This window comes from Camelus ferus, chromosome 7 (assembly GCF_009834535.1).
Source record: "Camelus ferus isolate YT-003-E chromosome 7, BCGSAC_Cfer_1.0, whole genome shotgun sequence".
Taxonomy (NCBI): Eukaryota; Metazoa; Chordata; class Mammalia; order Artiodactyla; family Camelidae; genus Camelus; species Camelus ferus.
Genome location: NC_045702.1, coordinates 1,772,849 through 1,797,250, shown reverse-complemented (window position 1 = coordinate 1,797,250; position 24,402 = coordinate 1,772,849). Strand labels below are relative to the sequence as shown.

General features: G+C 52.2%; 2 long non-coding RNA genes across 3 annotated transcripts in view; one reads left to right on the top strand and one right to left on the bottom strand.

The window, feature by feature from the left end:
• The window catches only part of LOC106729826, a 103,013-nt gene that overhangs the window by 54,053 nt on the left and 24,558 nt on the right, over positions 1–24,402 (bottom strand). Inside the window, exon 5 of one of the 2 annotated variants that reach the window (XR_004321171.1) lies at positions 2,908–3,204. This is a non-coding gene — a long non-coding RNA (uncharacterized LOC106729826). The remainder of the gene's footprint in view (positions 1–2,907; positions 3,205–24,402) is intronic. The other variant, XR_004321170.1, reaches the window with a different exon arrangement.
• LOC116664762 lies at positions 1,778–22,982 on the top strand. The gene is made up of 3 exons (XR_004321174.1): positions 1,778–1,860; positions 6,623–6,631; positions 22,973–22,982. It is a non-coding gene; the product is annotated as an uncharacterized LOC116664762 (long non-coding RNA).

The following is a 24,402-nucleotide window of genomic DNA, read 5'->3' as shown; positions in this document are numbered from 1 at the left end:
AGTCTGTGATCAGGAAGGCATCCAGCAAACCGCTGAAGAGCCGAGGGCTCCGATCACGAGCCGTCACTGAGTTTTTCAGAATTTCAGGTGCAAGAGAGACCACTCCACGTCTGCTCCGGGAGACGAGGAAGCAGGCGGCCACAAGCCTCTCTTCACCAAAACCACTTACACAGCAAGGCTCGGGGCCAGCGAGCAGCCAGACACGCACCACTCAGCACGGATGTGCTCTCCCACGAAGCCAAAGTAAAACAAGTCTCACAAAAAAATAACTTACGACCAATTGCTGGGACCCACGCCCATCTGGACAAGTAAGAAAAAATCATGAGTTTGCGGGGGAGGGTATAGCTGCGTGGTAGGGCGGGTGCTCGGCACGCACGGGCCTGGCTCAGCCCCCAGCACCTCCCTAAAACAGCGATGCATTTGTTCAGACTGACGGCCTGCACGGGCCCCACTCTGTCATAATTATCTCCACTCTGCTCCTCAGCCCTTTTTCCCAATCACTTTATGTTCTCAGCTCCCTAGCCCTACAAACACCGCCCACACAAGCTTCCGCGGACGCCGGGCTCCAGAAGGTGCGCACACTTCAGTCACGACCGAGAGCGTCTCCCCCCCCCCCAGAGGCACTGGCGTCACATCAAAACTAGGCTGAAAGCTCAGGTCAAGCTCCACGAGCAGAAAGGAGGCAACCAGCGTTTGTCCGAAACAGGAGAGGGAGGGCAGTGGGGCAGGAGGACACAGAGTCTGCTCTCGCCCCTCCGGGACTCCACGTCCGCACGTTCGCGCCCCGGCGTGGGCTCTCCGGCCCGGCCAGCCTCCCATTTCCCCAGGCCCCCGGGACCTGCCTGCACCCTCAGAGGCACCCTGAGTCCCTGCTGTCCCTCCTTCACTCACGCCCAATCCATCTGAGCCTCCTGCTCTGCTTCTTCACGAACCTCCTCCATCCTTCCGTCCCGCTCTGTCACGCCCACTGGGCCCCTGACCAGTCTTCCCACACGTGCACGAATGAGAGATCTAAAGGGACTACTTGATCATACGACTCCCCCACGCAAAGAAACATCCCCCAAAGTCCCCTCCATCTAAGGCCAAGGCTCCAGCACTTACAGCGACACACAGGTGCACCCACTTAATTTCGTCCAATCACAGTGAAGGCTTCAAGGTCCTCTTTCATGAAACGTACTTTGACCGTGAGGACGTACGTTAAACACCTTCTTCTCTGAAATCTTGCTGAAATTACCGTCACCTTCAGAGGCTTGGTGTTTAACTAACGACAGACCTGTATTGTTACAACACTATTTTTTTATTTTTTTGTCTCCACCAATGGAACGGTGAACCTGAAATCTATTTTTCATTATTCTTACCACTGAACATACAGTAGGTATGTACTAAATATTAAACGCTATCTTACTCATTCAGCAAATATATTAGAGAGACCTCCTGAGGCACGGGAGCTGTGCAGGGCACGGAGGGACAGGGCGGGAAGAAGGGCACGAGTCTCCAGGAGGGGGTTCCGCCCGGTGAGTGCGCTGCGGGTGAGCAGGTCACAGACACGCCGCTGCGGGAAGCACTGTGCCAGGGAAGCGTGCTCCTGGGGGCCCGGCGAGACCCCGGGCTTGGAGAGACTCTGCCACACAGACCCGCTCAACGTCCTAACCCATCTCTGCACCAAGAAGCCATCCGTCTTCTCGCTTCAACTGCCCCTCAACTTTCATGAATGCCCTTTTAGCAAGTCTGGTCACTGGTGTCAGAAACCAAAAGGTTGAAGTCCAAGTGTGCAGGGGTCACATTCATTTTCACACACTGATGCATAATTCTGAAAATCAGAAACGCCTCCAAGTACAAGTCATGGTTTTCCTCTTGATTGTGCAGACTCCCCAGATCCCTCCCACTTCAGTCTGGAGTCTCTGCAGCAGAACACAAGTCACAGCAGTGACAGGCGCAGACCACAGCGTGGTGACCTCGGTCGGTCACCCCAGGCTGGGCCGGGTCCCGCTGCGCGGAGGACGGTTTCTGAAGAGCAGGTGGACTCCGCCACACAGCCCCAAACACTAACAGGAAGTCAGATCCCGGTCCATCAGGGACCCCGTGCATGGGCCACAACACCTGCTGGCAAGGAGGTGGAAGCTTTGTTTCTGAAACTGTCACCTGCACCGTGTTTGCCTCCTCGGGGCTCATCTCAGCCTCATTAAGGACGGTCCAGGCAGGTCTCCCAGCAAGGTCTCTCTCCTGCACTGAAACCCAAGCCCCACGGTGGGGACCATTTCTCTCTTGTTCATCACATCACTGACCAGTGCCCAGCCACTGGTCTTGTTGACTAAAAACACAAGTGTGCCAGGTTCCAAGGCGGAAGAGCAGGAGTTAAAGAAACACAACACAGCTTCCCCTCCCTCAGGGAGCTGACAGGCTCAGCTGGGTGGACAAAACGTCACCAAAGATGAGACAAAAGATCATTTTCAGAGCAGAGTCAGTGTAAGAGAAATGGGGGGTGATCAGCTCATAACTGCAGTAGGCATGCCACACACACTATTACAACACACACCTTTGTGCACAGAGCCCACTGTGTGAAGCTGCACTCTTAAGGGACTCTCCCAGGGCTGGAATGGTTTGGTAGTAGTCTACAGAAAAACAACACTAACCCCCTTTTTGCAAAAAAAAAATAATAATAATAATAAGTAAAAAATGGTAATATTTGGAATATCCTAAACAAACTTCTGGTTTTAAATGTTTATAAGATAGTTCAGCAGAACATTATTTCAATGTATGAAAAAACAGACAAGTAGACAAAGATAAAACCTTTAAAACAATTCCTCACCACTTTAATTGCTCCGATTCCAACGTGCAAAGAGCTTAGACGCTGTGCCTCTCGGCCTTACAACAAGAAAAAAGTTGAGCAACCTGAAAAGCAATTACCTGTCTTGGATCATCAGAAAACTGAGGTCAGAGGGCCAACCACTGGAGACGGAAACCTGGAGACGGCAGAGTACAGAGACCACAGCGAGATGCCCCTACCTGGAGCAGAAGCACTTCGGCCAGAACTGGAACAGCACAAGGGTGGTTTTGAGAAATCGCTGGGGCTACAGGCAGAGGAGCTGGAGAGGAGAGACCCCGGGACCGCAGTCCTGGGGGGGTCCCACGCTGTCACGGGTGGTGTGTGCAGGGACGCCTTCAGTTCTCGGGTGAAGCGCCACCAAAAGTCCTCCCGTGTTTCTGGTAAGGGGGGGGGGGAGAGAAAGCACGTTGAGAAGACACGCAGAGCTCTCGCCTTTACAAAGGCCGCCCTGCAGGGAAAGACGCGTCCCGCCTGGGGGGGGCACTGACCACCGGCCCCGCCCGGACTTCCTTTCTCACCTGCAGACACGACAGGTCAGAGCCCCTGACAGGGCCTACTCACAGAGCATCACAGAAGTGAGAAACGAGGAAAAGGAAAACCACCTTTTTCGTAGTCTTAGCTGACGTCACAGGTAAGTGTGCGTTCAGAGCCGCACGGCAGCGCGGGCTTAGGTGACGGCAGTATCCGGATAGCGCGTGGACGACAGCGGTGTTATTGGGGGGGGAGGGGGGACCAGGGCACCAGGCTGCACAGGTAAAAGGAACCTGCCCCACCTCCTGAGGCAGGATAGTGTTACGTGAAAATGAACTTGGATGAGCTGCAAATGCAAGTTGCAAACTGTCGGGAACCATTAAAAAAAATTGAGACATATACTCTGTGTGCTAAGAGAGGGTAGAAACTGGGGTCGTGTGACATTTTGATCACATAACATCAGTTAAAACCAGAGAATCACTATCTAATCACTGTCTGACAGAGAACTACACACCTGTGACTCAAGTCTCCAGAGTCATCCTGCCCCAGGGATCCCATCTTCCCTACGGAAGTTATGACACCCACAGCCTGGTGTGGTCTGTGGCGCCCAGTCTGAAGACAGGGCTGAATTTTGGGAACCAGACCATCCAAGCAGCCTGGCCTGGAACAGTCACCAGGAAAGACGGTGGCCTGGGTGCCGGGAATCCAGGCTCCAGGTCTGATCGCCTGCTAAACAGCCACTAATTAACCTGCGCCTGGCGTCTTCACTTCTCCAGCCTCGTTCCAGCCATGTTTAAAGTGAGCCAACATACTCTAGATAACCTCTAACGCTCTCTACAAATTCACAGCTCTTGCTTCCTAAATTGATGAAAATAATACAAGAATTATTGAACGTGCACAACTGCACTGTGCGTTCTAAGCTGCACAAGCGTGCGTGCGGCAACAGCACAGAACACACCCGGGGCAGTCCCCATGCCCTTCACTCACGTCGTTTTACAGTTTGAAAGTTCTTTTCATCACATGTAAACACAACGTACATAAAGATAGCCCAGCCCACACCGTATCTGCTACCTCTCTTCACTCCTGAACTTAAGTCTTCATTAACACCACATTTCTTGACAACAAGCCAACTTTCAAACTTATCCACTCATTTATCCTGAATTCTTTTTTAATTCTTTTTTTTTGAAGTGTAGTTGATTTACGACGATGGTTTCATGTGTACAGCAAAGCAATTCAGTTATACATATGTATATAGTCAGATTATTTCCCATTACAGCTCATTACAAGAAACTGAATATACTTCCCTGTGCTCTACAGCAGGTCCTTGCTGTTTAACTATTTTATATATAGTAGTGTGTGTGTATCTGTTAAGCCCAAACTCCTAATCTATGCCTCCCCCTCCCCTCCGATAACCATAAGTTTGTTTCCTATGTCCATGAGTCTATTTCTGGTTTGTAAATAAAATTTGTATTTTTTTAGATTCTGTGTATAAGTGACATCATAGGATATTTGTCTTTCTCCATCTGACTTACTTCACTTTGATTGATCATCTCCAGATCCATCCATGTTGCTGCAAATGGCATTATTTCATTCTTTCTTGGCTGAGTAGTATTCCATTGAAATACACCACAGCTTATTTATCCAGTCATCTGCCGATGGACATTTAAGCTGTTTCCATGTCTTGGCTACTGTAAATAGTGCTGCAGTGAACACTGGGGCGCATGTGTCTTTTAATTTCCTCCAGATACATGCCCAGGAGATCCTGAACTCTTAACTCTTGGTTTGACTGGTTCAAAGCCAAGAGCCCTGTCACGTTTCACAATACAAGACTCACATGCACCACTGCTACACTCTGCACGACACCCAATGGCGTGTACCTTACTTCACTTACTCCTCATGACAGTCTGAGAAGCAGGTACTATCCATGCTTAATCCACAGAGAAGCTGAGTCCCAGGGAAGCTAGGTAACTTGGCCCATGTCGTAAGTCCAGAACATTTCAGAGCCAAAATTCAATCCAGATCTCCCTGAGCTCACTCGACACTCTCTTCACCCCATCATGACCACCTTCTGGGAAAAAAAGGCACGTGGAACCTCCACAGACAACACAAGCAACACTGACAGTGTACTGGACTTTCGTAACAGAAAGAAACACACCGATGTCTTGTGGTGACGACTTCTGTGCGATCCAGCGTTGCTGCGACGTGAGCGACTTCTTCCGGCCCCGCCCACTGACCGCTGGGCCCCGTTCTGGCCCTGCAGCACCCAACACAGCTGCAAAAGCAGCGGGTTTTCAACGTTTGCTTACGTCACAGTCGCAAGCTACTGTTCAAACTGATGCAGAAGTTTGAAAGAAGATGAGGGGGGAACTATAAAAACAAGAAAAGAAGCCACAAACTCACACTAGGTACTCCACCAACCTAAAACACGAGCTTGCCACCAAGAAGCAGGCCTGTCTGGGGTCACACCGCGGGCTGCCGGGCTCTCACCAGGTCGCGTCCAAACCCACACCCCAAAGCTCGTCGCGCATCTCCCCGAGCCAGCAGGCAGTACTCACTGGTGTATATGCTCAGGCGGCATAACTTTGTACAGAATTTGATATGAGTAGCAATCAGAAGCATGAATTTTTTTAAAAAAAGAAGAAAAAAGATAATTTAAGAGCTAAAACATTTAAATTAATGATAAAATTACGGCGTTATAAGAATGGCCCCAAGTGGCAGGGTAGTCTTTATTTTAAAGACTGCCCAAAAGAAATTAGTCTGGAAGCCTCAATCAGTGTCCTAGGGGTTTGGTATTTTCCAATGGATTAAAACATGGAATATTCTGCAATCTGAAGACATTATTCTTACCATTACTTAAAAAAGAGCTTAAATTCTCTGTGAAGACACGTGCTCACAGCCCCGCACTAACGCACGCCGCCATGGTGCCGTGGGTTCGGCCGTGATCGGAGCGCACCCGCAGGACCGCCAGGTGCCGAGCGCTCTATGCGCCTGGGATGACGAACAAGCTCCTCCGACAGAACCAGCCACCCCGCTCCATCAGCTGCCTCTCCTCCTGGGCAGCTGTCCCGGCGCTGCTGCTCTGGGGCTTTTCAGGGCCCCCTTTGAGGTGGGGTGCTGAACTGGTATTCTGTAGGCTATCAGAGGCTTGCCGAGTGCCAAAAGTAGAACAGCAGAGAAACTGGTTCCAAATATTTTCTTAAATAATATATAGTTTAAGTGCTGAGTAATTTATTAACAAAACTACTAATGCCTAACATGTTTTTGTCAAGTTTTGCAAAAATGGCCTAAATGTTTAAGATGCCATCCACACAGGCTGACTGCCAGGGAAAAGCAGTCCCGTTGCACAGGACTTCAAGGAGTATCTACAAGATCCCGTTTAAAACAATTCCAGGCAGTAGGCCAAAACGCAAGGCAGTTGCTTCGTTTTTAGAATTTAAGTGCTTTATGAACTTCAACAAAACAAGCGGATTTGAACTATTTTAGGTGCCCCAGTAACACTCCTCTCGAGACTGTTGAGTGTACCTGCAGAAGTATTTTCTATAGTTATCCATTTCCTCCCAAAGAATCCCTGAGATGTCCTGTGAACTCACACTGCAAAAAACACTTGGGCCCTGATGGATTTTCAGTTTAGTCAACATACGACAGAAACCAGAGAGGCTGCATGATGAGGCCCCTAGACGTGGATGTGGAATTATCAGACTAGGAGACAAATCACACACGGAAAAAGTCACAGTGGACAGAGCCCCTGAACACGACAGCCCGGCACTGCCCTGCAGTGGGGACCATCGCCGCCAGCTTCACCTTTTAGGCTCATCCTCCTCAAAGACGACACTGCGCCGGGTGGGACACAGGGCATCCGGAGGTGGAGGGCACCCCGAGCGAGGAGGAAGGACGCCAACGCTTCCCTGGGGAAAGTGCAGCCCGAACGAGTCCTATGAACCCGTCCCTTCTAAATCCAGACTCACTCCAGGCCAGCTGACAGGGTGTCAGTCACCTAATAAAACAAAATTTGTGCCTTGATGAGGCAGAATACTGTGGCCCACTTCCAGGCACTTGGGGGCCAAGAGTTACGGAAACAAGACATCTCCCACTAAATTACATGGAGAACTGGTTTAAAATAACACTTTTAAAAAATATATAGCTGAGCTCAACAAAAAGAATAGAAAACCCCACAGGTGACAAGTAAAGGAGAAGGCAGAGGAGGACGTCGCCAGATAGCACTTCGGTGACCTGAGGCCCCAGGGGCCGGAGACTGGGCGGCCTGAGCCTGGAGTAGGGAGCTGGGGCCCAGCAGGGGTGACCCCAGTACCCCCAGAGGACACCAAGGAGCGAAGCAGGCAAAGATGCTAGCTGTCTCCACGGGGTCTGGAGAGAGGTCGTCCGGGAGACACAGGATGGCCACGCCTGCAGCACCAGAAGGCTGCAGGGTGAGACCGCCCACGCCTGCAGGGAGCCAAACCCCGAGCAGGGGCATCACCTTCAGGCTCAGACCCGCTCCACTGCGCCCGCGTCCAGCCTCCAAAGAAGCCAAGAGGGAAACACTCTGGATGGGGAGTTCCAAACCAGGGCAGGTGGAAATCACATACACTCAACACCACACACCCTCATACACACTACACATGCCCCCACACCCCTCAAACACACGCCAGTTGGGGAAACTGAGTCACCGAGGAATCAGGCGACTCCCCCACTGTCAAAGAGCCAGTAAGCAATGCAGCGGGTATCTGAACCCAGGCACTGCGGCTACAGAGCTTCTAAAACACAGCATTTAAATTCAGCGTTTAATCTGCACAAGTGTTGCACTCCCACGGCTGAACGAGATGGGAGGAAAATCTCTCTGGGCCGACAGGTGTCACTTTGAAATTACAAATTTAGAACCAAATGAAAATGGATATAATGCATTTCCAAATCTTGGGGAAACAGCTCACATGGTACCTGAAGAAAAATATTCAGCCCGATGTGCGTGTATGAGAAAAAAATAAAAAATTAATGAGCTAAGCCTCCTGCTTAAGCTTGTAAGTCTCAAGAAGAGGGACGGTGATGAGAATTGAACGTGCGTCCTCCCTGAAATTCATGTGCTGAGACCCTGACCCCCAGTGTGGCTGGACTTGGAGATGGGGCCTCTAGGAAAATAATTAAGGTTAAACAGGGTCAGGAGGGCAGGACCCCCATCCAAGAGGGTTAGTGTCCTTACAGGAGGCGGCACCAGAGAGCTCCCCCTGCACGCAGTGAGGAAAGGCCTGGTGAGACGGGAGCGAGAAGGCGGCTGTCTGCAAGCCGCCCGTCAGTGGTGTCTGTCAGGCCGGCCTTGTTGACCGACGCGGGAGGATGCAGCAGAGTGCGACGTGGAAAATAAAGAGGCTACGTGGCGTTCCACAGCCCGTGGCCACCGTGAGCCTGCGCGGGCGCCTCTCCACCCCCAGTAGCTCTGGGTGTCTGCAAACCGCCGTTCTCCTCCCAGTTCTCTTCTTGAAAACCGCCTTTGCTATTCCTGGCCTTTTGCATTTTCATACGCATTTTTAAACCAGCCTATCAATTTCCATAAACTAGTGCAGGATTTTTATTGGAACTGCACTGAATCTGCAGATGTAGTCAGACATATCGACATTTTCACAAAAGCGTGTCCTTTGATCCGCGGATACAGCAAGTCTCTCCACACAGCAGGGTCTTCCTTCGATTTTTCAGCCATGCTTTCTGGCTCTCAGCACAGAGATCTTGCACAACTTTCACGAGATTGACTGCTAGGTGTTTCGTATTTGTGATGCTACGGGTAATTTATTACAACTTCATCTCAAGTTATCTACTGACCCTATATAGAAATGCAAGTCTTAATCTTGAAAACTTTACCTATTAATTCTAATACTTCACTGGGAAATTCTGATTCCACATACACTGCTCAGTACAGTATCTGAACACACGGAATCCAACATCTGAGCTATTCTCTGTCTCCTGAGTGATTCCCTCAGCAGCCGTGATGACTCTACTTTTAAAGGCATATTTAGGAGTTATGCTTTCGGTTTCCTTAAATTAGATTACAGTACATTAGAAGAACTAGGATTCTTCCCTGCCTCCCCCACCTTCACCCTTCCCACAGGCGCGGACAGCGTGCCGTGCGGTATCTGTCCTTCTGGAAAGGTCTGCGTGTGAGATCATCTCCCCCTTCCTGTCTTCCCTTGTCCTGAACACAAGGCCCGTCTTCTTCATTTCTGTACCTCGACACCCACTGGAAGGTAACAAGCTCTCGATAAATATCTATGGAACCGGAGGGTCAACCTGGGTGATCTGAGTCCAACAATGGCCCAGGGTCTCACTCAATGATCTCATTCAGTCTTCACGGAAACCCACGAGGTGGGAAGGGCAGGTGTAATTAACCGGGTTACAGGACACCACAAGTCAAAACCATAATTGAGGGGGAACTGTCCCCGGTTACAAGGCCGGTCTGGGGCCAGCCCGGGCCCAGGGCATGTGCACGTCACACTTCCCCTTCAGGCAGGCTGTTCCACCCAACAGGGACAATGCTGCACACACCTAATAACAGGCACTCCTGGCACCGGTAGGTCCCCAGAACCCACGTCTTCAGGGATGACACAGGAGGTAGCAGGAGGGAGTCCCCACTCTTGTTTAAAACTGACCACAACTAGGCTACAAGCTCAAGTCTTCGGATCATTATAGTCAAAGTGGGGTGTTATCGATGGAAGTGCATCCCCTAAAATTCATTAAGTGGAATCCTGAACCCCAGATGTGACTATATTTAGAGATGGGGCCTTTAAAGACACAATGAAGGTTAAATGAGGGTAGAGGGGTGGGGCCCTGATCCAGCGGGAGAAGAGGGAGAAATATCAGGAACTGGCCCAGAGAAGAGGCCGTGTGGGGACCCAGAAAGAAGCCAAGGGGAGGCCTCAGGAGAAACCCAACCTGCCGGCACCCCGATCTTGGATTCCAGCCTCCAGACGTGTGAGAGGTGAGCTCTGTTGGTTTAACCACCCCGTCTGCGGTGCTGTTAGGACCGCATGAGCTGACGGACACGTGGCCCTCAGCAGAACTATGGGACAAAGGCCCTCTGGCGGGATGGCAGCTCCCTGCTCCAACCCTCCACTCCATCTGTGTCCTCCCCCTGCACTTCCGGGCACCAGGACACTGATGCACAGCACTTCCCGCACACACCTGTCCCTCTCGCGGCTGCTGCACTGGACCTCCTCCCACCCTGAATCCCAGAAGCCCCATCCTACACGTGCAGCCTTCTGCGTGGACGCACAGGGGCCAAGGGAGGGGGCGGACAACGCGGGCGCCACTGAGATGCGCAAGTGGGCCCCTGTGAGAGAGCTCGCCACGCCCACACCAAGACAAGGCAGCTACTGTGATGACCCCTGTCCCCCCGCCAGTCCTTCTGGACGATGCTGACAGGAGAGGACGACACCCAAGGGACGGGACGCCCAGCTGGTTCTGACTCCAAGCCAACGCCTGGTTCACCCAGTGCAGCGACAGCGGTGGGGCACGCCAGGCGGGTGGAGACACGACTGTGAGCCCCACCACCAAGGTGTTCTCGGCCCAGTCACTGGAGACACCACCAGCCTGCTGTCCCCACAATTCCACACACACGTGCTTGTACTTAGACTGTTGTGCAAAACTCTCCATTTTTATCAACATTTAAATTCATACAAAAATTTCGCATTCTTTTGCTTCTTCTCTTGACTTCACCAGGTTCCCACCTATGATCTCCTTCAGGACGATCTTGGTGTGACCATCACTGGGGTCAAATTAGGCTCAGGCTTCTATCCTCACACCTACACGAGGACGCGTTCGCAGCTCTCAGCAGTCTGTGGTGATAACACCAAGGCTGGGCGGTTGTCTTCCAACTGTGTGCAGACCAAATCTCACTTCTATAATCCAAACTTTGCATGAGCCTCCCGTCTTGTTCTCACGACATCTGAACTAGTGAAATCTGGGAACGACAGCCGTTTAATTCACAGTGCTGTGCCAGTGTCAATCCCCTAGGTGTTTTCTCAGCTTTGATCACTACCCGATGGTTATATGTTAACATTAGAGGAAGTCAGGGGAAAGGCACGTGTATAGTATCTTGCAACTCTTCCTTAAGTCTCAAATCATCTCAAAATAAAAAGTTCATAAAAACAAAGACACAGGCTGGAGCTGGCCTGGGAAGGGGAGTGGAGGAAACATTAAGGTGTCGCCTGCTCTCCGGCTCAGGAGTTGAGGGGTGGTGGTCCCACTCTAGTTAATAAGGAACTCTCTGTTTACTAAGAAAACACTGGCATACAATAAAACTGCATTTCTTCCTCAAATGCCGGTCTAGGCGAGGCTCCTTGTCTTCAGTTCCTGGCTGCTGGGGTCTCTCAATGAGTCAGCATTAATGGCAGAGGAAGAGAGATCAGAGGCTGGCCCAGGAGTTTCACGGCCAGACCAGAAGCAGACACACCACTTCTGCTTAAATGCCACTGGGTACCGCCCAGTCATGTGGTCACTTTCCACTAAAAGAAAGCCAGGACGCATAGCCGTCCAGTGCGTCCAGGGCAAAGATGCACGAGTCCAGCCGGTGAGGGGGGACCTGCCCTGGTCACTGGGGCTCCTTTCACACCATCACAGCCCCACAGAGACACAAGTGGGACGTAACAAGGCCATGCTCTGACCTCTGAGACCTTCCTGGACCTCGGGAACCACAGGCTGTCGCGATGGGATCAAAGACACCTGTCACAGGGACCAGTTCAAAGTTCTTAGTCATGGTCCCAGGGTCAGGAGTAAGGACACCACCAAGTCACCATCAGCCACACTCAGCCGGCGGTTCTAATGCGGCAGCTGGGCAGGAGCAAGGGCGGGAAGGCACAGCTCTGGGACGCGCCTCTGAAGGAGGCCAGTTCCGGGTAAGGGAGGGCCTGGCACTCACGGAGCCCTGTGCCCCCACGGCCCGTCGCTGGGTGTGCGACACACGTCACCAAGTTAACACTCAAGACCACCCTGTGAATCCAGGACTGATGTGCTCATTTCAGGACCGAGGAGTCCACCGTGCCAAGTCCTGGGAATCCACGGAAGGGGGACAAGACACCATCCCTGTGGCCAGGGCTGCCCACTCCCTCTCGGGGCTTCCGGCCACCACGTGTGAAGTCCAGAGCTCGAGGCCACATCCACACCCGCCCACATCCCTGCAGGGTCCTGGTTGGAAAGGACTCATGTGATCCCCTGCCCGGAGCCCTTCACATCGTGATCACCTGCAGGGGCACATTTCTCAGATCCTACAAGAAACATAAACGTCACGTTTGAAACCTGGGCCCCAGGACATCCCCTTGGCATTACTTTAAACTTTTTTTGGTGAACCTCCAACTATTGGTAGTTAACAACCTCAACTCCCCAACTTTGCTGACTTACTGGAGGTAACTGTTCCTTTAAAAAAAAATGCTGAATGGAAAAGAAACTCAGTGTCCACATCTCATGTTTCAACCCTGGCCCTCCTGTGCCACCAACACGTGCCCATTTAGACCTGAACATGTGCACTTTGAGACTAAAACAGCTGGACAGACGCCTGGACCAGACATCGGGGCCAGGACACCTCACCCTCCCGTGGTCCCCACACCACTTCTCCTCCTTTAGAATTAATTCCTCAGCAGCGAGGTCCTACTGTGTAGCACAGGGAACTATATTCAATACCTTGTAATGGCCTATAATGAAAATGAATCAGAAAAGGAATATACATACGTACGTACAGATGAATCACTATGCTGCACACAAGAAATCGCAGCATCGTAACTGCAAACCAACTATGCTTCAATAAAAAGAAATTTTTTTTTAATTTTTGAAAAAGGAATTAATTCCTTTGGGCTTTTCAGCCCCTTCTCAGGACCAGAAGACTCCCCACAAAGTGCTCCGGGGACTTCAGTCCTTTCTTTCTTTATTTCCCTTTCTGTTTTCCTAAAGAGCGCGGCCCGGGTGACAACAGCAGGGCGTTCCAGGAAGTGAGTGGCTGACTGCAGGACGGCTCCTTTCAGGGGCCCGACCCCCAAAAGCCCCCCAGCAGCCCCAGACCATGAGCAGACAAGCTCCCTCTCTTCAATGGTGCTGATGGTGACGTGAGCTGGGGCCGTCCAGGAACTGGGGCCACAGGGATGTGTCACTGGCCACTGACTAACAGGACTCACCACAAATGCTAAGACCTTGGAAAGGACGCCCATTCCTGAGTAATATTTCCTCCTAGGCTAATTTTTTTTAATTGAAGTACAGTCAGTGTACAATGTTGTGTCAGTTTCTTGTGTACAACATAATGTCCCAGTCATACATGTGCAGACATACATTTACTTTCATATTCTTTTTCATTATAGGTAACTACAAGATACTTAATGTAGTTTCCTGTGCTGTACAGAAAAAATTTGTTTCTAATCTTTTTTTACACATAGTTAATATTTGATCTTGGAACAATCGGCTTTCCCTCCTGAGAAGCGCAATGGAGAGAAAAAAAAGAGCAAGCTTTTAGACAAAATAAATGAGAGGAAGAATCAAATTCAGTCTCGACTCATTTCACAGATTTTTTTGATTTAGGGATTTAAAGCGGGCCCGTGGCTTCACATGTTTGTCCCTGTGACTTAAGGCACATCCAGCTGACAACGACAAAGCACTTTCTTTGTCCCCACATCAGTCCAAAGGGGACACGTTTACTAGCAGCTTAATCTATTTACCACAGATACTCCTTCACATTCTTTTCCTCCATCAGAAACAAAACAAAAAAGCCTTCAAAAATCTCACAGACCATTCCCAAGTCATCAGCTGGCCTGGCGAGCCGGGAGTTGGCTGCGTGTATCTTAGTTGCACAAACTCGCCTCAGTCAGCTCCCTAATCTTCCTCCCTCTGCAAAAACTTAGGACCAGAAGCTGGCATTTCGGGTACTGGTCTCCATTTTTGCAACTTTGCATCGTGCCAACAATAAAATACCAATGAAGGCTCACGTTGATCCAAAGAAATCCCTTCCTCTCAGAATCAGCCGAAAGGAGAGCAACGTTAAGTTCTGCAGAACGCTGACCGTGAGCTTAGTTAGGCTTGATGTGTTTAATAAGCAAACAGCGGCTTGCAATTTCATAGAATAAACCAAGTTTGCTTTTCTTTAGCTATGACAGAGTCGTATGAGGAAACATTTGATTCTACCAAAGTGACCAGCTGCATGGAACTGTTGATACCAGATTTGGAAAAGAAGTATAGTATAATTTCAATACTGTATTTGCTTATATTTTACTTTAAATACAGAGTAATCCTTTAAATTGAATTTAAATGTAAAACTCCTATAAAATAAAAATGCATGATCTCATAAAATCAAATCCATCTTTAATTGTAACAATAAAAATTACCTTTCAGTAATGGTGCCTCTGCGTTACTAGCACCATAAAATAGCACTGAAAAGCCAATCTCTGCCACCTTAGCAACTACTTCTTTAACATTTCTGGAATTAAAAGAAGAAGCTCTGATACAGACTCTGATTGTGCCCTGACCTGGCAGAACCCCGTCTGGAGTGAATCCCAACCTGGCCCACCGGGAAGTGGTGAAGTGACATCAGAGTGAAGCCCTGCTCCCGTGGTCTCAGAAGGGGTTTACTCATTCTAACTAGATTCCAGAGTAAAACGGCAACATTAAACCAGGAAACTTTTTTTAAAAATCTGTGTCAACTTTGGACTTACTCCTAAAGATGGAAGTACATGTTGTTTTTCACTGCGCAGTGAACAGCATTTCCCAGGATTACAGTTACTGCTAGCTTGTGGATTACGGGACTTTAAAGTATGCTCCTCGTCTCTGAACGCATCACCAAGCAAGCCGAGGAGGCAATTCTCCTTCAAGATGAACTTTATTTCCAAGAAAATCTATTTGTTTAAATCTTCAAGGCAACACAAGTTACTTCTGTACCTCAAGGGAGACTCTCAGCAGAGTGAAAACGCAGCTCATGGAATGAGAAAAAAATATTTGCAAATCATATGTTCCATAAGGGATTAATATCCCGAACTCCTAAAACTCAGCAATGACAAAAGCGAACAACCCAATTCAAAATTCGCCAAAAAAAAATTAGACTATTCAAAGTACATTCACCCTTTCCAAGGTTCCAACCTTTTTACCCATCCAATTATTGAGCAAAGCTACTTGCGAAAAGCAGGACTAGTGCCTCTGCTTTAAATCACTGGCAAAAAGCTGGTCTCTGAACTACCTGGTCCCTACAGCGAGAGGATGTTCTTCTTAATGAATGAAAATAAAGACAACAGGGAACCACGTGGTGATCCTGAGGCGGGGGACCCAGGGATGCCCAAGTCTCACCCCTCGCAACTACCGTCAGTCCCCACGAGCCCCTGCGGAGTCTGTGTGGGCGGCAGTGACCAGTCAAGTGGAACTTCACTGTGTCCCTGGCCACTGGCCCCGACCCCAGTGCACAACCTAGTAAATCCGGCTGGACCGCAGTGCCTTTTTCCCTCAACTACTCTGGAGCAGATGACTTGAAACCACGGCTGCTTATTCTTTCTCTGCCTTCACCCTCCGCACCCCCTGGCTCGGGACCACAGCCTCGACGGCATCACTGCGACACAAGACAGCCGGTGCAGTTCCGCCCGCTGGGCCAGGACCGCAGGTCACCTACCGAATGCTGGTCGCCGCCTCCGAAAACAGCCTGACTTTCGCACGTGACTTTACTCCCAGGAAGGAAAGACGACCTTTTCCATCGTCCCTGGAAACGAGGGCCTAAGTTCTGGCCGCAGGTGTGGGAGCCCACGTGCTCTGGGGAGCCTCCCTCGGGTGCCAGGCGTCACCTCCTTGTTCTTTCGTCCTTTCCTTCCTCGTTGGTGTTATCACGACGGCTGGAGCTTCAGACGCTGGTTCAGACCCTGAGTGACCTTGAGGATGTAAGCCGCCCAGCAAAGCGGAAGGGGAAGGATCCCGAGGTCAGACTGTCCGGCGGCGCTCCGGGGCGGCCTCCGTCTGCCCGATTTCTCGTGCGTTGAAGTGGCTCTGGTCGTCTGCAGGGAAACATACCCCAGCCGGTGCTCCGCGCCACCTGCCCCCACGCGGGACAAGCGGAGGCCGCCACCAGCCAGGCCCGGGGCGCGCGCAGGCGGAGGCGCTGCTCCGGGGAGCCGCGGGGCGACACTGAGCCGGGGTCACGGTGCCCCGCGTCTCCCCCGAGGGGTCGTCTTCTCCTCCGGGCGGAATCAAGGCAGCAGAAGGCTGCGACGAGCACTTCAACATCTTCTGGAAGCGGTCACTTGCCTTCTGAAGCTCAAGTTAGCCTTCCGGAGCGCAAGAAATCCTGAAGGAATGGTCCTAGACGAGAATCCTGACAACGTCCGGAGGAAAAGGTCACTCCAGGCAGGACCAGGCGACGCTCGGCAGCGAGGTCACACAGTGCGGCTGGACAGAAGCGGCGGCAGCACCTCGGCGCGGGACACACGTGCAGTCACCGCGCGCGTCCGGGTCCAGGGCATCCGCGCCGCTGCCCGGGGTCCGGACCCAAGTACCTGCGTCCCCGCCCCCGCCGCCGTGCCGTCACGTCGCGTCACGTCACGTCACGTGCAAGCGGGCTCTGAGCGTGGGTGCGGGGGGGGCGTCACACGGGCAGCGCCTGAGCATGCGCGGGGAGGGAGGAGGGCCGAGTCAGGAGCCCCCCCGCGGTGGGGGGAGGGGCGCGGGGCGGGCGGGCGGCCCCGGAGGCAGAGACCGCGCGTGTCGCGTCGGGGCCACCTCGGCCAAGGGTGCTGGGGCGACGGAGCCGCGGAGTGAGCTTCCCGGAAGGGAGGACCCGCCGCCTGTTCACTGGTGTAGTCACTGATGGGCCGAGTACTTCATCCTTTTTATTGGAAATGTGCCGTATTTTGCGGCGATGTTAGCTAAATGAACTTTCTCACCTAACGTTGGAATCCAAACGTAACTTACAAATACTTGTATGACAAGTTCCCCCAAAACGCAAGCCCGACTCACACGGCGTCTTGGGAAAGGCCCCCACGGCTGGCAGGGCCTTGACAGGGAGAACCTGCTGGACCCCTGCGCCGGGAGGCCGCGCGCGGACAGCGTCACAGCTGGACCGCGGCCTGAAGCGCGGCCGCGAGCCGCCCAGCGCCGGTCCGGGAGCCTGCCTCCCAGGGAGCAGGAGGGCGCGGAGGGCGCGGACGCCCGGGAGCCCGCCCGCCCTCGGAGCCGCGGAAGCGCGCCCAGGCCGGCGTGTGCCTGCGCGGCACCCGAGCTTACGGAGGCGCAGACACCTGCGCACAGGCGCCGTTAACGGGGGGCCATCGGCACAGAAGAGAAGCTTCTGCCCTCCCACGTCGGTGAGTGAGGGCTTCTGCCTGTCCGTCCTCCGTCTCTCCCTCCCACAGACACGTTCCGTAGCTGCCCGGGACTGGAACGCGGTGTCGGGTGAGCGCAGCAGGACGCAGGCTGTAGCCGTAACTGCTGGACTGACGATCGCTCATCGTCCCGAGAAGTTCGTCGGCGCGACTTTGCCCCCGTTGGTAAAACTGCCGTTTCGGAAAGTTTCTTCTTGGAGCGATACTCCCACCAACAGCAGGCGGGCCCTGTTGCCCTTTGGCTAAGACGACTCTTCAGAACACTTCCGCGTCTGACTCCGAGAGCCCTCGCTCGGAGACTGCGGGGCCTCGGCGGCGGTTCTGCTTAGCTGACTCCCTTAACCAAAACATCCTGCTTTCGATGTGCGATATAAAAGCAAACAAGTTCCCAGCTTTAACAAGCAGGGTATTTGAAGTCAACCAAGAAGAGATAAACCAGCTGTACCCGAAAAATCTCCCCACGGGAGGGCACCTCTGACCAGACGGACGGGCGGTGTCGTGGCCGCGCCGGCGCGTCACGCGGACGTCTTCACTGGCTCTCACCCCTTTCCTGAAGCCGCGTCGCTGAGGTGTGGCTGCCGTGCAGGACGCTGCACGTGCCCAGTGTACACCCAGGGCCGGCACCGCCGTGCTCCAGAAGCAGCAAGCAGGCTGGCCGTCCTGGCAGAGGAGCAAAGGGAACAGGAGGAGCCGGTCTGAGACCTGGGGTGCGGAGGAGGCAGACGGTGCCAGCCCGGGAACCATGGTAAGTATTTGGCTTCTAGTCTGAGTGAGATGGGAAGTGGGTTTTTGCGAAGTAACACGTGTTCTGACTTTCCATTTGAAAGGCTCTCCCGGGCTGGTGTTTTGAGAAAAGAAAATATGGAGAGAGAGGCAGAGAGGTGAGAAGAGCAGAGAGCAGGCTGCTTTCAGTGAAAGAGAGGCGATGGCGGCTTGGTCCGCAGTGGTGGTCTAAGAGGTGGCAAGACGAGGGCGGATTCTAGGTGCATTCTGAAATCGAGCCACCAAGGAGATGAGTCAACGGTGGCGCCGAGGTTCTCAGCATGAGCGACTCCAGGAAGGAAGTCGCTGTTTGATGCTGCAGAGAACTAGCTGGAGGCAGAGGCACTGGCGTGGGGAAGCGGGAGCTCCGGGCGGGACACGCCGCGTTGGAGAGTCTGTTAGACGGAAGTGCTGGACGCCTCGCAAGCTAAGCGTCGCCTGGGACTCGGTGATTCACAGGAGAGGCCAGGTTAAAGACGGCAACCTGGGAGTCACGGGCCGGCTCTTCCATGCTAAGAGACTGGGAGGATGAACCTAGGGGTAAAGGTGCACGGAGAAGGGACAGGCTCAAGGCGGGAAGAGGCCGGGAAGACAGGGAGCCCCGGCAGGGCCGATGCGGAAGCAGCCATCCGGGAAGCAGGAGACGAGCCCAGAGAGTGGGGTCCCGGAATCCGAGGAGAGGCAGTGTCCAGGGAAGGAGACCACCGCCACCCGAGGCTCCTCGCAGGTGGGAGAGTGTAGGGCGAGAATCAGTGACCTCAGGGAGAGCCGTTCTGGCCCATTAGTGGAGATAAGATGCCTGATTGGGACACTTCCAGGAGAGAAGGAGAGGGGAAGAAACAAGGAAAGTAAGAAAGGTAACACTCCCAAGAATTTCTGCTATAAAGAGGAGCAGAAAATGGAACTGGCAGCTGCGAAGGGATGTGGGCCAAACGGAGGGTTTTCTTACAACAGGTCTGTGTGTTGCTGTGAGTTACAGAGTAGAGGGAACACTGATGATGCAGAAGACAAAGGGGACAGTTGCAGGATGTCCCCAGATACACACGAGGGGCTGGACCCCACGGCTGACCGGAGGAGCAAGCGTGAGGTGGCACGTGCAGCTCCAGGCGCGGCAGATGTGAGCTGGTGGACGTTCTCTCCTGACGGCGTCTGTCTTCCCAGTGAATCAGGAAGCCAGGTCATCGGCTGAGTGCGGACAAGCAAGCTGCTGTTGGAGGTCTGAAGAAAGAGGATAAGATAACCACCTGGGCAAGTGGAGGACCCGGCGGACTGAGGACAGGTGCTGGATTACTGGCAGCACCGAGGGCCTGGTCCAGGGGAGTGAAGCTGGGTCTCGTGAGTCTAGTGGTGTGTTTTTATCCGACCATGAGTCACCTGCTTGAGTGCAGACGTAGAACAGACTGAGAGTTGGATCTGACCCGTGCTGGGTGTTTCCCAGGGGAGTGCTGCAAAGGGAAGGAGGGACATGGACGTTCAGGGCATACTCAGGGGTCAGTCACTCTTAAATATGTATCTTGGATTAACGATAGCCCTTAAAATCTAAGCTGGCGGAGGAGGGAAGGGTGGACATGAAGGGGGTGAAGGCACTAAAAACAGGGCAGGATGAACAGATGCTGGTTCCCGATGGAGAGAAAGGATCCCTGGGGCTGGAGGAACTAAGAGTGCCTGGAGTTAGGGGTAGTGGTTGGAGGGCGGGTGCTGGGGATGGAGAGTGCACCTTGGGGACGTCGAGGGCTGGGATGTGACCACAGCAGTAGGGCTGGGATGGAGCAGAAGACCGAGTTTGGAGAGAGGAGATTGGGGAACTGGGAAGTCAGGTGGTCAGAAGAGTCATCCGTGTCAATGCCGTAATGGTCACTAATTATGACAGCCATAAGGTGGGGGTGACAGTGAGCTAAAATCTTGCTGAAAGAGAATAAAAGGCATTCTAAAGAATAAACATACTTAACAGCGATCAAAGTGAAGATTTCAAAACTGAAAAATATAATCATTAATATAAAAAAGGCCAGTGTGTTAAGCACCACAGGAAAAAAGGACACTATTGCACTGGAATATGGAGCTGTGGAGATTACCTGTAATACAGCATAAAAAGATGGGAAGTAGGAAGAGTGATTTAGAGAAGGTTAAGATGAAACGTGTGCCCAACAGAAGAGCTCCCCACGGAGGGACTGGAGAGAAAGAGGGAAAAGGAATTTTTGAAAAGATAGGGGAGTCAGATCTCCAAGAATCACTCAAAGCATAACTTCTCAATTCAAGAAGCACACTGAGTCCTAAGTCAAGTTAACAGAAGTAAATCCAAACCTAGGTAGACTGCAGTGAGTGTGCAGAACACCCAGAACAAAGGCAAGCTTTTCAAGCAACCGGAGAGAAGAGACAAGTAATCTACAGGGAACGAACCCGAGACTGACAGACGCAGCTGCCCAGGAGAGACAGTAGGTGCGGTGGGACGACAGACCAGGAATGACACTCCCGGAACCTCTCATACATGCCCCTCCCTTCCCCAGCCTGCCCGCATCTGCGCATCTGTGTCCGGCGAGTCTCCTGGCCTCTCCTTTACTCACCTTGACTCCTCCACCATCACACCCAGCCCAAACCTGACAGTCTGAGCGGCACACACCATCTTCCCATGACCCCCTCCGCTCAGATGCCTGCCCACTCAGGAATGAACTGTTGGAGTAGTTCGTCTGTGCCAGGCACTGGACAAGCAAAGAGGTGACAGACGTGACCTCCATCTTCAAGAAGCCCCAAACCTACTGCAGAGAGAACTGTAACAGACAGACAGCTAATAAGAAAACCTGATGTAGCATAAAGGAACGGTATGCAAATTGTGGCAGATGTACAGAGACAGACTTGGCGGAAAATCAAATGCTTCATCGGCTCCCACATCACCTTTACTTAGGCAATTAGGGCACCACGTCCAAGCCCTCACCAGACTCCCCACCACAGCCCACTGCTCTGACTCTCTTCGCGTAGGCAGGCGAACCGCACCACCTTTCTCTTCCCCAGTGATCGCGACACTCCTGCCTCTCTTCTCTGCCTCGCCGGTTCCCCCACACAGGTGCACCTGGGTGAAACTCTCAGACTCCCCTGCCTTACACCCATTCCTCTCCCTGACTTCCTGCTGAATTTATAGACACTTGATTATTTCTGATTGTCTTGTGTGTGTTAACTAAGTTTTCTTGTTTAAAACATTAGCCCCTGGAGGGTGTGGAGGTACAATATGCAACCAGAAGATGCGACTCCTTAGTTCTGACCATAACTAATTTTTTTACCCCTGTACAGTTTACTTAATTTCTTCTCGGTTTACTCTTCTATAAAATAAGGATGGTGGGCCAGATAACCTCTTAGACCTGCCTCCGCTTTCAGCTACAGTTCAGGGAGCATTTTTGTCCTCAAATCACTGGTATGAGAAGACAGTAAGCTTTCAACAAATACTTGTTCGTTGATCTTTGTCCTGGAAGGTAGGGAAACACTGGTGCATGCTGGGGGAGCTCTTGCATGGCCCCAGTTCACCGAATGATACACGTACAATTCCAGAGGTAAGAGGCACCTGACCAGACCTCGGGCCACCCACCCGCACGAGAAGGCAAACCGGGAAGTGTTTCTAATGCCCGGTCAGTCGGGGTCTGTGAACTCTGGCACAGGGTGCTCAGGTCAACTCCACATCACTGTCTCGTGCTCAGACTCTGAGAACATAGCATGGGTTAGAAAACTTCACTGGTTAAAGAAAACAAATAGGCTGTATCTCGCAAATTCTGCTTTTAGGTAAGTCCTATAAACAGAGCATTAAGGAGCCATTTTGCAGTATGCTGTATATACGCATTTACATGCGATGTAACGTGTATGTGCAGTTCTAACTGTAATAATTCTACCTAATAAAACTGAAAAACGGAAAAAAGCCATTTTTCTTGGCATGAGTGTTTTGTTTAAAATTCAAGGATTTCTTCCCACGGGATATAAAACGAAGCATCTTAGCGCCTCTAACTCTGAGTTTGTTCAACATAGAATAAATACAACACAGCAGAATGAAAATCAACTGAGACAAATTGTTCAGAATTACCTAAAATTGTACCTGTGAATAGTAGGTACTCAGTAAATATGTGTTCCTTTCTAGTATCCCTTCCCGTACTTCAAGGATTCCCACTGTGAAACAGCATCTGTTTCACTGAAGCACGAGCTTCAGTGACATGGGTGAGCCGCCCAGAGCAGGACGGCGCACGTCCTCTACCAGGTTCAGTGTTCAGTCTTCCGACGCTTAGGACACGAACACCCAAATTATAGCCTGATGCCCATCTGAGGCACACGACTTACAGGAGGCAAATTAAAGAGAAAGTAGACATTTTGTTTCATCCCCTGTCCTAAAAGCCCCTAGCTAGGTATGCAGACTGCTCCCTGCATCTGCGCTGGTTCAGAAGTTGCAGGGCGCACCGTGTCCCAACTGCATCGGAGCCTCCGGGGGCCCAGCGTGCACCCTCATCGGGGGGCTGCCAAGCCTGGCTTCCGTCCTCAGATTCAGGACATTGCACAGGCAGGGCTGAGGGGCAGCAGCAAGTGGGACCGGGGGGCAGTGAGCCCTGGAGCCGGAACTGGCTGCCCGTCCGAGCACCTCTGAAGAGCATCCGGGCTAATCCCTTCTCCACTGGCCAAGAGGACAGCGTCTAGCTGAATTCAGTTCAGCCACGTCTGTGGACGCTCCCACTGTCTTGGGCACTATTTCAGGCCCTAGAGTATAAAGCTGAATAGGAAAGAAGCCCTCTTCCTTGGAGAACCCATAGTCGGGCAGAGGTACAGGCACCTAAAATCACCGAGATGACCGACGGGTTGAGAGTTCGGACAGTCCTGGGACAGGGAGACAGGATGCCGAGCAGGCTTGTTAGAGGAGATGGCCCTGAGACTCAGCAGATGAGGACTCGTCGGGGAAGCGAGCCTCAGGGACAGCAGTTCTGACTGTAGCTGCGTCAGAAGCACCGGCAGAGCTTGTTAAAGGAGAGGTGTCTGCATCTGTTCCCAGACTTCCGGTTCAGTGGGTCTGCAGAGGCCCAGGAATCCGCATTTCTAACAGATTCCCAGTGATGCCGGTGCTGCTGATCTGGGGACCAAGCCCAGGAACCGCAGCGGTGAGAGGAGAGCGCGAGCAAAGGCAGGGAGCCCCAGGTGGCCGGCCGGCAGCAGGGACCAAGGCTGAGTGCTCGGCGTGGGCCCAGACCCAGGGAGGCCCGGCGCCCCTGGACAGCAGGCCCAGGGCACTCCCGCCGTGGGCGAGCTGCAGCCGTCTTCCCTCTGGAATGACAGGCGCTCTAGACAGAGACTTGCTTTCCCCACCCTCAGTGCTGTTGCCCAAATTGCCACCCATGGATTTATGCAGCACCTTTTCATCAGCAGACATTCCATGTAACATCGCTTCTGACCAGGGAGCTTGTCTTTCAGCAAGTAATGTGTGGCAGTTGGCTCCTGTCTGTGAAAGTCCCCGGTCTTACCATGTTTTCCGTTCCCCTGAAGCAGCTGGCCAAACAGAATGGTAGAATGGCCTTTTCACTGCTTGGTTACAGCACCAGGAATTTAGGAACACCCTGCAGGGCCAGGGGAACGTCCTCTCAAATGTGGTATACGCTCTGAATCCGTGAGCAAAATAAGGTTCAAAGTTCAGTTCAGGCACCATCCCAGGAAACCTTTCCTGAGTCAGACTCCCCAGGTGCCCACGTATTCAGACTCAGTAGGGTTCTCATGTCACATCCTGGCCTTTGTCATCATCATTGCTACACGTCACTAACACTATCCGCCTACGTAGTATCCGTCCCCCACCCTGAAATGTGAAGTGCCCGAGGGCACAGTGCCTGTCACACAGCAACAGCTGAGAAGTGTTTGTTAGATTGGTCGCATCTAGCTTGGTAATGTTTATGCTTTAACAAACTGACTTGCAGGTGATTCTGTAGCATCACAGAAAGATTATAAACACCAAGCAGATACATGGGGTTCAGTGCTTCACCTTGCTACTTCATTCAAGCAAAATCGGGACAGTTAACTAGCTTTCTT